This window comes from Gymnoscopelus microlampas (assembly GCF_963454915.1).
Source record: "Gymnoscopelus microlampas genome assembly, chromosome: 20".
Classification (NCBI taxonomy): domain Eukaryota; kingdom Metazoa; phylum Chordata; class Actinopteri; order Myctophiformes; family Myctophidae; genus Gymnoscopelus; species Gymnoscopelus microlampas.
The window spans coordinates 44,072,756-44,085,489 of NC_139957.1; positions in this window are offsets into that span (position 1 = coordinate 44,072,756).

Sequence of the window (12,734 nt, forward strand, 5' to 3'; positions counted from 1 at the left end):
TGTCTGTGTGAAACAGAGCCAGTTATCCGCATGAGCGAGAGACACAGAGCATCTCATGTTTCCTTTCATGTCTCTCTCCTCTCCTCTCCCATCGCCTCCCACCCCCTCCCCTCCCTTGCAGCCTCATCATCCCCAGAGGGCCGGGGGGCAGGCCTGGGGGAGCGGGTAGCAGGCTGACCTGGTCAGTGATAGCCTCATGGCTGGGTGTTGGCAGCATGATGCAGACCCCCCATGGGGATCACTTCTTTCAACTCCCCGGGAGTGCAACTATACTGCCTGCTGAGATTAACGTGCACAACGATGACACACACTCACACACACCAACACATTCTCACTCCCAACTAGTCACTTAATGAAGAACCGTCAGTAGCCCCTAAACGTCCGATTATGAAGGTCCTGGTTCCCCTAAAAGTCCGATTTTGCAGTCCTGGTTATTTCTCCCTAACTTCCTAAAAAGTCCAAACGGGACTATGTCGTTTGCGCATGCGCAAATGAACGTTCAACATAGTGTGGTGGATTGCTCCATTTACAACGCTAACGTCCAGGTCATAAACGATCAGATTTCAAATATGAAGTGCTTAACTAAAGGCCACGGATGTTATAATTGTGTACGTTCCAGCTTGAGTACCCATATCTTCCGTATTGTTCAATAAAAAGCCTTTTAATCCGATCGACGGCCATTTTCTCCGTCTTTTCATCAGCTTTCAACTATGCGATCCTATCGGTTGGGAGGTGTATTGCACATTATAACTCTATGCGAAAATGGCCGACGATCGGATTAAAATGCTTTTTATCCAACAATACGGAAGATATGGGTACTCATGCTGAAACGTCGGCATGTATAACATCCTGGGCATTTAGGTAAGCACTTCATATTTGAAATCTGAACGTTTGTGTAGACGTTACAGTTGTAAATTGAGCAATTCATCACACCAGGTTGAAGAATGTCCATGACCGTCATCTTTCAGGCCTACCGCTGATAACCATTAGCACATTGGTTCTCAAAGTGGGGTCCGGGGACCCCCAGGGGTACTTGAGGGGGTTCCAGGGGGTCCCCAGCTAAATGATGGACAGGGACCAAATGGACCCTTATGGGTCTGTAACTCTGAGAGTGTACAAATGTAACCAAATGGACCCTAACAGGTCCATTTGGTTCCATTTGTACACTCTCAGAGTTAAATTAACATTGATTTTACAATATGAATGTGGGTCCCAGAGACCTACATGCCATTAAATGGGGGTCCGTAGCCTAATGCATGTCAAACTGGGGGTCCTTGAAATTAAAATGGTTGAAATCACTGCTAGAGAGCCGTAAAAATCTTCTCTTATGGGGGTCCCTGGCTTATCTTTTCAAATGGGGGTCCGCGGTCTAATAAGTGTCTATTTGGGGGTCCTTGGCACGAAAAAGTTTGAGAACCATTGCATTAGCACATGAAGTCAATTCATTGTTTAATTTCAAATAAGTTTAATTTCACTTATACCACTTCATTCTGTTGATGTTTCTATTTTACTGCTACAGCAATTCATCACAAGGCTTTTTCTTTACTATTTAGCATAAATATAGTCCTGGTTATTTCTCCCTAACGCGCCCTAAAAAGTCCAAACGGGACTATGTGGTTTGCGCATGTGCAAAGGAACGTTCAACATGGTGTGGTGGGTGTGGTGGGGATTGCTCCATTTACAACGCTAACGTCCAGGTCATAAACGATCAGATTTCAAATATGAAGTGCTTAACTAAAGGCCATGGATGTTAAAATGGTGTACGTTCCAGCTTGAGTACCCATATCTTCAGTATTGTTCAATAAAAAGCCTTTTAATCCGATCGACGGCCATTTTCTCCGTCTTTTCATCAGCTTTCAACTATGCGATCCTATCGGTTGGGAGGTGTATTGCACATTATAACTCTATATACGAAAATGGCAGCCAATCGGATTAAAATGCTTTTTATTGAACAACACGGAATATACGGGTATTTTTGAGGGATCGTACATAATTTTAACGTCCGTGGCCATGGGTTAAGCACTTTATAGTTGAAATCTAGACGTTTATGTAGATGTACGGGCCGTAAATGGAAAAAGTGCAAACATCAGGTTGAAGTGTCATTATATGAAACTTATCTATCTATCTATCTATCTACATTGGACTGACACAACGTGAGCTAAGAGACGTGGTTTAAATGCAACATAACACACATCACCACCCAAACAAACCTGGAAATATTCTGTGCATTTTCATATTTTGTTGATCATTTTTCGATAAGTGTTTGTTGAGAACGAGAGATTTGTTTAACTTTTCCAACCCCGTGACGTCACGTCAGATTACTTCCGTGTTCGTACTCATGTCTCTGTCAGTGTCAATAAAGATCTGACAAAACAAATGTTTTATGATCTATCTAAACGTTCAAATGTTTTAAAAAGGTGCTGACCCTATGGCCACGGATGTTAAAATTATGTGCGGGTCCTTAAAAGTACCCGTATCTTCCGTATTGTTTAATAAAAAGCATTTTAATCTGATTGTTGGCCATTTTATCAGAGAGTTGTAATGTTGCGTGAGTGCAGTACACCTTTCAACCCATAGGGTCAGGTGAAAACATATGGAGAAAATGGCCAGCAATTGGATTAAAAGGCTTTTTATTGAACATTACAAAAGATAGAGGTACTTTTGAGAACCCATACATGATTTTAACATCTGTGGCCATGAGTTAATAATTTTATATTTAAAGTGTGAAGATTTATGTTGATGTACAGGCTGTAAATGCAGAAGTGCAAACACCAGGTTAAAGTTTCGCCATGACTGCCATAATGTATTATGGTTTCCAAGTGCTATATTGCCACCGGACATATACATTAAAACATTAAAACAGATCAAATAATTAAAATCTTTTTTTATTGTTTTTTAACACCCTCCCTCACTAATTGGATGACGCTGAGTCGAATCGTGGGTTACATCAATAGTCTACAATTTTTCAATTAGAAGTTATAGATTTTTGAAATATAAAGTTAAGCTTTTCTCACATTTTTCAAAAATATTTTTTTTTAAATTAGAAAACACATTTTCAGACTCAGAAAAGGACGTTGAATTGAATGGGATAGGTCTCGATTTTTTTTAACTTTTGGGAAAGTGGTTTAAAAAAGCGTTAAATTGTCATAAACGTGAGGCTTTTTTCACAAAAATATATATATATATATTTTTTTATTTCGACCCTTCCAACCGCTTACTGAGATGATTTCGAGTCGAATGGTAGGTTACATCAATGGTCTAGAATTCTTTAATAAGAAGTTATCGATTTTTGAAATAGTTCAAGGTTTAGCTTTTCTCACATTTTTTTTAAATATTTTTTTTTTATATTAAAAAACACCTTTTCAGACTCAAAAAAGGACGCTGAATCGAATGGGATAGGTCTCGATTTTTGTAAACTTTGGGAAAGTGGTTTTGTCAAACATTGATGTGTACGTGCGGTATCGAGCACCTAATCTGTGATAAATCAATGGAGATATTTTTTAAAAATCTGAAACTTCTCTCCATCCATGTTGAGAGTAAGCCGGATTTATTGGAACCAATCCTGATTTTTTCTGACACTGATAAGTTCAAAAGTTCACCGAAAAGACTGCAAAGGTCGACGCAGCCGAAACAATTGCATTTTTTTTAATATCTCAAATACGATAAGGACTTATAGTCCAATGTTTGGATATGTTGTTCAACTTGCCAAGACGCACGCATGGATATCTTGTTTGTCCCTAACCGACATTTTTACCAATTTCTGAATTTGTCTCTCAGTATGGGTGAAGGTTCTACGACTCCATGTACCTTATGTCATTGTCAGAAGCAAACGTTAGAAGTGTCGTAGCGGGACAAACAAGACATCCATGCGTGCGTCTTGGCGAGCTGTACAACATATCCGAACGACGGATTCTAAAAACGTATCGTTAAGGAGATATGTCGTGTTATTTTGCGAAATAAGTTGAGATTAGTCCCCAGCCATTTAAAGAGAACGGTAAGGCCGTGTGCGAGAAGAGTTATACGAGCACGTTCGGGGTGGTGCGCTGATGCATATACTGGTGTCCGATTTTGTTTTTACTATTTTTGAACAGTTTTTCGCTATTATCTCAGCCACTAGGGGGCAAAAACACAATCGGACAACGGATTCCGTATCTGCTAATCAGCCCAAACGCGCCAATATAAGTTTCCTCACACGAGGACATGTGGTTGCGAAAGCTAGGGTTACGCGCTTTCTCGATTAACTTGGCCACTAGGGGGCGAAAACACGATCGGACAATGGATTATTTATCAGCTCTTCAGCGCGAACGTGCCAATATAAGTTTCCTCTCACACGGACATGTGGTTGCGAAAGCTAGGGTTACGTGCTTTGTTGATTAACTTGGCCACTAGGGGGCGAGAACACGATCGGACAATGGATTATTTATCAGCTCTTCAGCACGAACGCGCCAATATAAATTTCCTCTCACACAGACATGTGGTTCTGAAAATTAGGGTTACGGTCCTTCTAGAATAACTTGGCCACTAGGGGGCGCTGAATCGGACAATGGATTATTTATCAGCTCTTCAGCTCGAACACGCCAATATAACTTTCCTCACACATGTTATTATTATTATTATTATTATTATTACCCTTATTATTATTATTACCCTTATTATTATTATTATTATTATTATTCCAGTGTGTTACTGCTCTATACATTACATTATTATTCCAGTGTGTTACTGCTCTACATTCAATTATTACCCTTATTATTATTATTATTATTACCCTTATTATTTCAGTGTGTTACTGCTCTATAATTACATTATTATTATTATTATGATTATTATTACCCTTATTATTATTATTATTATTATTATTGGAATACAATACACACGGGTGCCTTAAATATTATAAAATGCATTACAAAAGCGATATCAGCGTTGCATCATTTCGTTTAAAGTACTGAGAATTGGGAAATACTCCAGTAAAGTAAAAATACCTCAAAATTGTACTTAAGTACAGTACTTGAGTAAATGTACTTAGTTACTTTACACCAACGCCCTATAGAACCACAAACAGCAATTATTTGATCTGTTTAATGTTTATGTCCGGTGGCAGTATAGCACTTGGAAACCATAATACATTATGGCAGTCATGGCGAAACTTTAACCTGGTGTTTGCACTTCTGCATTTACAGCCTGTACATCAACATAAATCTTCACACTTTAAATATAAAATTATTAACTCATGGCCACAGATGTTAAAATCATGTATGGGTTCTCAAAAGTACCTCTATCTTTTTTAATGTTCAATAAAAAGCCTTTTAATCCAATTGCTGGCCATTTTCTCCATATGTTTTCACCTGACCCTATGGGTTGAAAGGTGTACTGCACTCACGCAACATTACAACTCTCTGATAAAATGGCCACCAATCAGATTAAAATGCTTTTTATTAAACAATACGGAAGATACGGGTACTTTTAAGGGCCCGCACATAATTGTAACATCCGTGGCCATAGGGTCAGCACCTTTTTAAAACATTTGAACGTTTAGATAGATCATAAAACATTTGTTTTGTCAGATCTTTATTGACACTGACAGAGACATGAGTACGAACACGGAAGTAATCTGACGTGACGTCACGGGGTTGGAAAAGTTAAACAAATCTCTCGTTCTCAACAAACACTTATCGAAAAATGATCAACAAAATATGAAAATGCACAGAATATTTCCAGGTTTGTTTGGGTGGTGATGTGTGTTATGTTGCATTTAAACCACGTCTCTTAGCTCACGTTGTGTCAGTCCAATGTAGATAGATAAGTTTCATATCATGACACTTCAACCTGATGTTTGCACTTTTTCCATTTACGGCCCGTACATCTACATAAACGTCTAGATTTCAACTATAAAGTGCTTAACCCATGGCCACGGACGTTAAAATTATGTACGATCCCTCAAAAATACCCGTATATTCCGTGTTGTTCAATAAAAAGCATTTTAATCCGATTGGCTGCCATTTTCGTATATAGAGTTATAATGTGCAATACACCTCCCAACCGATAGGATCGCATAGTTGAAAGCTGATGAAAAGACGGAGAAAATGGCCGTCGATCGGATTAAAAGGCTTTTTATTGAACAATACTGAAGATATGGGTACTCAAGCTGGAACGTACACCATTTTAACATCCATGGCCTTTAGTTAAGCACTTCATATTTGAAATCTGATCGTTTATGACCTGGACGTTAGCGTTGTAAATGGAGCAATCCCCACCACACCCACCACACCATGTTGAACGTTCCTTTGCACATGCGCAAACCACATAGTCCCGTTTGGACTTTTTAGGGCGCGTTAGGGAGAAATAACCAGGACTATATGCTAAATAGTAAAGAAAAAGCCTTGTGATGAATTGCTGTAGCAGTAAAATAGAAACATCAACAGAATGAAGTGGTATAAGTGAAATTAAACTTATTTGAAATTAAACAATGAATTGACTTCATGTGCTAATGCAATGGTTCTCAAACTTTTTCGTGCCAAGGACCCCCAAATAGACACTTATTAGACCGCGGACCCCCATTTGAAAAGATAAGCCAGGGACCCCCATAAGAGAAGATTTTTACGGCTCTCTAGCAGTGATTTCAACCATTTTAATTTCAAGGACCCCCAGTTTGACATGCATTAGGCTACGGACCCCCATTTAATGGCATGTAGGTCTCTGGGACCCACATTCATATTGTAAAATCAATGTTAATTTAACTCTGAGAGTGTACAAATGGAACCAAATGGACCTGTTAGGGTCCATTTGGTTACATTTGTACACTCTCAGAGTTACAGACCCATAAGGGTCCATTTGGTCCCTGTCCATCATTTAGCTGGGGACCCCCTGGAACCCCCTCAAGTACCCCTGGGGGTCCCCGGACCCCACTTTGAGAACCAATGTGCTAATGTTATCAGCGGTAGGCCTGAAAGATGACGGTCATGGACATTCTTCAACCTGGTGTGATGAATTGCTCAATTTACAACTGTAACGTCTACACAAACGTTCAGATTTCAAATATGAAGTGCTTACCTAAATGCCCAGGATGTTATACATGCCGACGTTTCAGCATGAGTACCCATATCTTCCGTATTGTTGGATAAAAAGCATTTTAATCCGATCGTCGGCCATTTTCGCATAGAGTTATAATGTGCAATACACCTCCCAACCGATAGGATCGCATAGTTGAAAGCTGATGAAAAGACGGAGAAAATGGCCGTCGATCGGATTAAAAGGCTTTTTATTGAACAATACGGAAGATATGGGTACTCAAGCTGGAACGTACACAATTATAACATCCGTGGCCTTTAGTTAAGCACTTCATATTTGAAATCTGATCGTTTATGACCTGGACGTTAGCGTTGTAAATGGAGCAATCCACCACACTATGTTGAACGTTCATTTGCGCATGCGCAAACGACATAGTCCCGTTTGGACTTTTTAGGAAGTTAGGGAGAAATAACCAGGACTGCAAAATCGGACTTTTAGGGGAACCAGGACCTTCATAATCGGACGTTTAGGGGCTACTGACGGTTCTTCATTAAGTGACTAGTTGGGAGTGAGAATGTGTTGCACACACACACACACACGCACACGCGCGCACGCACACACACACACACGCACACACGCACACGCACGCACACGCACACGCACACACACACACACACACACACACACACACACACACACACACACACACACAGTGCAGATACTATCACACACTAGGCTGGAGGCAGAATAATCTTCAGCAGAGTATTATCTAATGCTCTTGGCTAGGAACAGACATATGGGACTCTAAATACTGAGTGTGTGTGTGTGTGTGTGTGTGTGTGTGTGTGTGTGTGTGTGTGTGTGTGTGTGTGTGTGTGTGCGTGTGCGTGTGTGCGCGTGCGCGTGTGCGTGTGCGCGTGCGCGTGCACATGCGCGTGCGTGTATGTGTCTGTGTGCGTGCGTATGTGTGTCAGTGCCGTGGGTGTACTTTTGATCTCCGCTCCTCTCGTGTCATTGTTCATGTGCATATACGATACAGACGGGTGAAAAATTAAAGTGGAAAGACCTGAATAACGGAGTGGAGAAACATTACACATTAATCTGCTTCCAGATGGCAGGAGGAACACATCTAAGTGACTCAGAAATAGAGCTGCGTGCTCAAGCTGGAACGTACACAATTATAACATCCGTGGCCTTTAGTTAAGCACTTCATATTTGAAATCTGATCGTTTATGACCTGGACGTTAGCGTTGTAAATGGAGCAATCCACCACACTATGTTGAACGTTCATTTGCGCATGCGCAAACGACATAGTCCCGTTTGGACTTTTTAGGAAGTTAGGGAGAAATAACCAGGACTGCAAAATCGGACTTTTAGGGGAACCAGGACCTTCATAATCGGACGTTTAGGGGCTACTGACGGTTCTTCATTAAGTGACTAGTTGGGAGTGAGAATGTGTTGCACACACACACACACACGCACACGCGCGCACGCACACACACACACGCACACACGCACACGCACGCACACGCACACGCACACACACACACACACACACACACACACACACACACACACACACACACACAGTGCAGATACTATCACACACTAGGCTGGAGGCAGAATAATCTTCAGCAGAGTATTATCTAATGCTCTTGGCTAGGAACAGACATATGGGACTCTAAATACTGAGTGTGTGTGTGTGTGTGTGTGTGTGTGTGTGTGTGTGTGTGTGTGTGTGTGTGTGTGTGTGTGTGCGTGTGCGTGTGTGCGCGTGCGCGTGTGCGTGTGCGCGTGCGCGTGCACATGCGCGTGCGTGTATGTGTCTGTGTGCGTGCGTATGTGTGTCAGTGCCGTGGGTGTACTTTTGATCTCCGCTCCTCTCGTGTCATTGTTCATGTGCATATACGATACAGACGGGTGAAAAATTAAAGTGGAAAGACCTGAATAACGGAGTGGAGAAACATTACACATTAATCTGCTTCCAGATGGCAGGAGGAACACATCTAAGTGACTCAGAAATAGAGCTGCGTGCGATGGCAGCGGCTTCATGAACAATAGGATACGATGCTCTGCTCGGCTCAATGTTTCAACAGGAACAGACACTTTAACCCTTTCAATGCGGGAACGCATCTGAGTCCTTTTAGATGTCTTTGGGCTATTCAAAAATAGCAGATATACAAGCTTGTTGAGCTTGTAGATCTGCTATGTTTTTCAAATAGTGATAAATTGTGCAAATCTTTAAATATATATTTTGTAAAGCAAACATTCGTAAAATATTTTGTCCCAGGATTTTTTGCTTTAAAAATATATATAGTCAAAGATTTAGAAAAATGTTCACGATTTTTTCAAAAACAGCAGATCTACAAGCTCATAGCGCGGCACTCGGTGCCGCGCTATGAGCTTGTATATCTGCTATTTTTGAACAGCCAAATAAATCTAAAAATGACACAGATACGTACCCGTATTCAATGGTTTAAAGTGACATCTGCATTTCCTATCTATACGGGGAAACATATCAGTAAACATGGTTGGGAATTGTGGTTGAAATACAGCGTAGAGGAGCAAAGTGTAATGTATACTCTGTCGCCATGCTGGAAATAGCCTATATATCCATGAGCTCACAACACGTTGCTATCTTTGGGGGGGGTGGGGGGGGGCATAGTTGAATGAGTAAAGAAGCCATCGAGGAAACAAACACAAGAGTGTGTAACGCCCACGGGCACAACACCAGAGGGAGCTCGTTCCACCCAGATTCGGCACAAACGCGGGGCACCAATGGCGGAGGAAACCATGCAAGGCATCAACCTGTAGCCTGGTAAACCCCCCTCCCTCCGGAAATCTCATTTGCATTTGATTTCAGGAAAGGAGGTCTGGGATCGCTCAGGGAGTAAAGCTGCCCGAAACGCTGCGTATTCGAACCAATCAGCGGCTGCTAGGGGCGGGATCATCCAATCACCTGCCAAGTACAGTACCTTGAAAAAATGAAAACGCTGTCTGTCATCGATTCTGCTTCCGAAGTCTCAGATGGAAGTAGGCTGTGAAACGATGTGTGTCGCAAGCTTCTTCCATCGGGGGCAATAGGGTTTCAGCGTCTTGCTCAAGGAAACTTTGACACTAACTCTGGGGGAGCCCGGGATCGAACTAGGAAACTCACGGTACCCATCTGTCCGCTCTACCGGCCACTCTACCCCTGAGCCACTCTGCCCTGCCAAGGTAAAGTGCAGTAACTACGAAAAGAAAAATCACTGAAAAGTGATTCAACTGGTCAGCCAAAAAAGATATCGGCATATAAGTGATATTGCACTAATTTTGCATCTGTTCTTGAGGTAATTGTTTATCCCCCAAAATTAAAAAGGCTAATTTGACCTTTGGGATACACAAATAAAGTCAGCGTGTCCAAAAACGTAGTTACTGCTCTTTACCTTGGCAGGGCAGCACTGCCGCCATGTGGAATACCCTACCAACAGCCATCAAAACGTGCGACTCCTACCTGACTAAATACCTCCAAAATATTAGCGACACCACAGCACTAGAAGGAGCGTAAACAACGATCTGGTACCGCCCACCTATAAAACAGACATGGGTAAACCCGAGTGTGGAATGCCCTGACCCCATCCCCTCAAAAAAATGTGGTTCACTGGCTTCCTTTAAAACAGGCCTGAAAGAGAGAGAGAGAGAGAGAGAGAGAGAGAGAGAGAGAGAGAGAGAGAGAGAGAGAGAGAGAGAGAGAGAAAAGAGCTCAGGAAAGGACAGAAGCAGATCAAACAGTGACCTTTGATCATTTCAACCCTGTACACACAGCACTGTTCTAATGGTATGTGAGCGCGCGCGCGTGTGTACACACACACACACACACACACACACACGCACGCACGCAAACGCACGCGCACACGCACACGCACGTGCACGCGCACACACACACACGCACACGCACGCGCACGCGCACACGCACACGCACACGCACACGCACACGCACACACACACACACACACACACACACACACACACACACACACACACAGGGTGACAGGCACAGTAAGCCACTCCATCACACAGTGTTTGTGGATCGTACACAGTGTCGATCTAAGCCTTAATAATGACACAGGATTCTGTTGCTTCAGATCAAGGAGTCAGAGTGAAATTCAACCTATAACCAGTACAGTGCAGTGGTGGAAAAAAGTACTTTTTTTTGTTAAAAAGGTTAAAGTACTATATTGTGATAGTAATCATTGCTACAGAGCGTTTGTTGGGTCACAGGGGTCTCTCCAGCTCTCTAGTAAACACAATATAGTACATTTTCAGGTAGGTGACAATATTTAAGCCAATCAGGAGAGAGCACTGAAAATGCATTTTCTGTTTAATAAAGAGCTGGGGAGACATGAGAGACTCCTTTTACTGAACAAACACTCTGTAGCAATGAGTACTATCACAATATGAGCTATTTAACATTTATTTTAACCAAAGTAAATCACTTACCCTACCTTTAAGTAAAAGCATCAATACTGCAAATACTCTATTACAAGTAAAAGTCTGGATTTCAAAATGTACTTGAGTAAAAGTACAAAATTGTTGGTATCAAAATGCATTTAAAGTACCAAAAGTAGAAAGTACTCATTATGCATAAGGTCCCATTTCCAAAGTTTTCAAATGTATATATATTTTTCTAAAATAGCAAATCTACAACCTCACAATGTGTCACATGGCATCACGTGACAGTGTGACATGTTTTGAGCCTTAGTACTCCAGAGAGACGAGGTGACAGCAGACTGACAGACGGGTGATGGAGAGAAGTGTTGGAGCAGAATGGATGAGTGGATGAATGGACAGATGTATGAATGGATGAATGGCTTTGAACTTCATCTAACCCCATTTATAATGTGTTATCAGCAATGGCCCCAAGACTCTCCCTCTCCCTCTCCCTCTCTCTCTCTCTCTCTCTCTCCCTCCCTAAACGATCATAAAGTGGATGTGTCCAAAAAAATCTTTCCTTTTTAGCCCCTAGCTGCCTCTTCTCGTGTGTGTGTGTGTGTGTGTGTGTGTGTGTGTGTGTGTGTGTGTGTGTGTGTGTGTGTGTGTGTGTGTGTGTGTGTGTGTGTGTGTGTGTGTGTGTGTGTGTGTGTGTGTGTGTGTGTGTGTGTGTGTGTCAGAAATGATATGAGTATAGTTCTTCCTGCTTGCTTTAGGCTTTGTTAGGGGCATCAACAACTCTCTCTCTCTCTCTCTCTCTCTCTCTCTCTCTAATGTAGTCATCTTTTAGAGAGCAGGGGGCCCATGCTGCATGAATTACACTAACTCTGCTATTTAAATATGATTTACCAATTCCAATGCAAACACTACCTATCCTGTACGTAGATGGATGGATGGAGAGAGTAACAGAAACACTAAACGAGGGGTAGGGATAAGAAAGAGAACAAGTAAAGAAGCAAAACATAGAAAGATAGTCAAAGTATTGGCATCAAAATGTACTTAAAGTACCAAAAGTAAAAGAACAAAAATGTTTGAAAATAGCAGATCTACGAGCTCACAACGCGTCGCGATGCGACGCATTGTGAGCTTGTAGATCTGCTATTTTCAAACAGCCTAGGAATAAAATAGGGAGAGAGAGAGAGAGAGAGAGAGAGAGAGAGAGAGAGAGAGAGAGAGAGAGAGAGAGAGAGACTTAGCCAGAGACATAAAGAGAAAAGGTTTATAGCAGAGGAAAAAAAGAGTGTGTAGGCTATAGA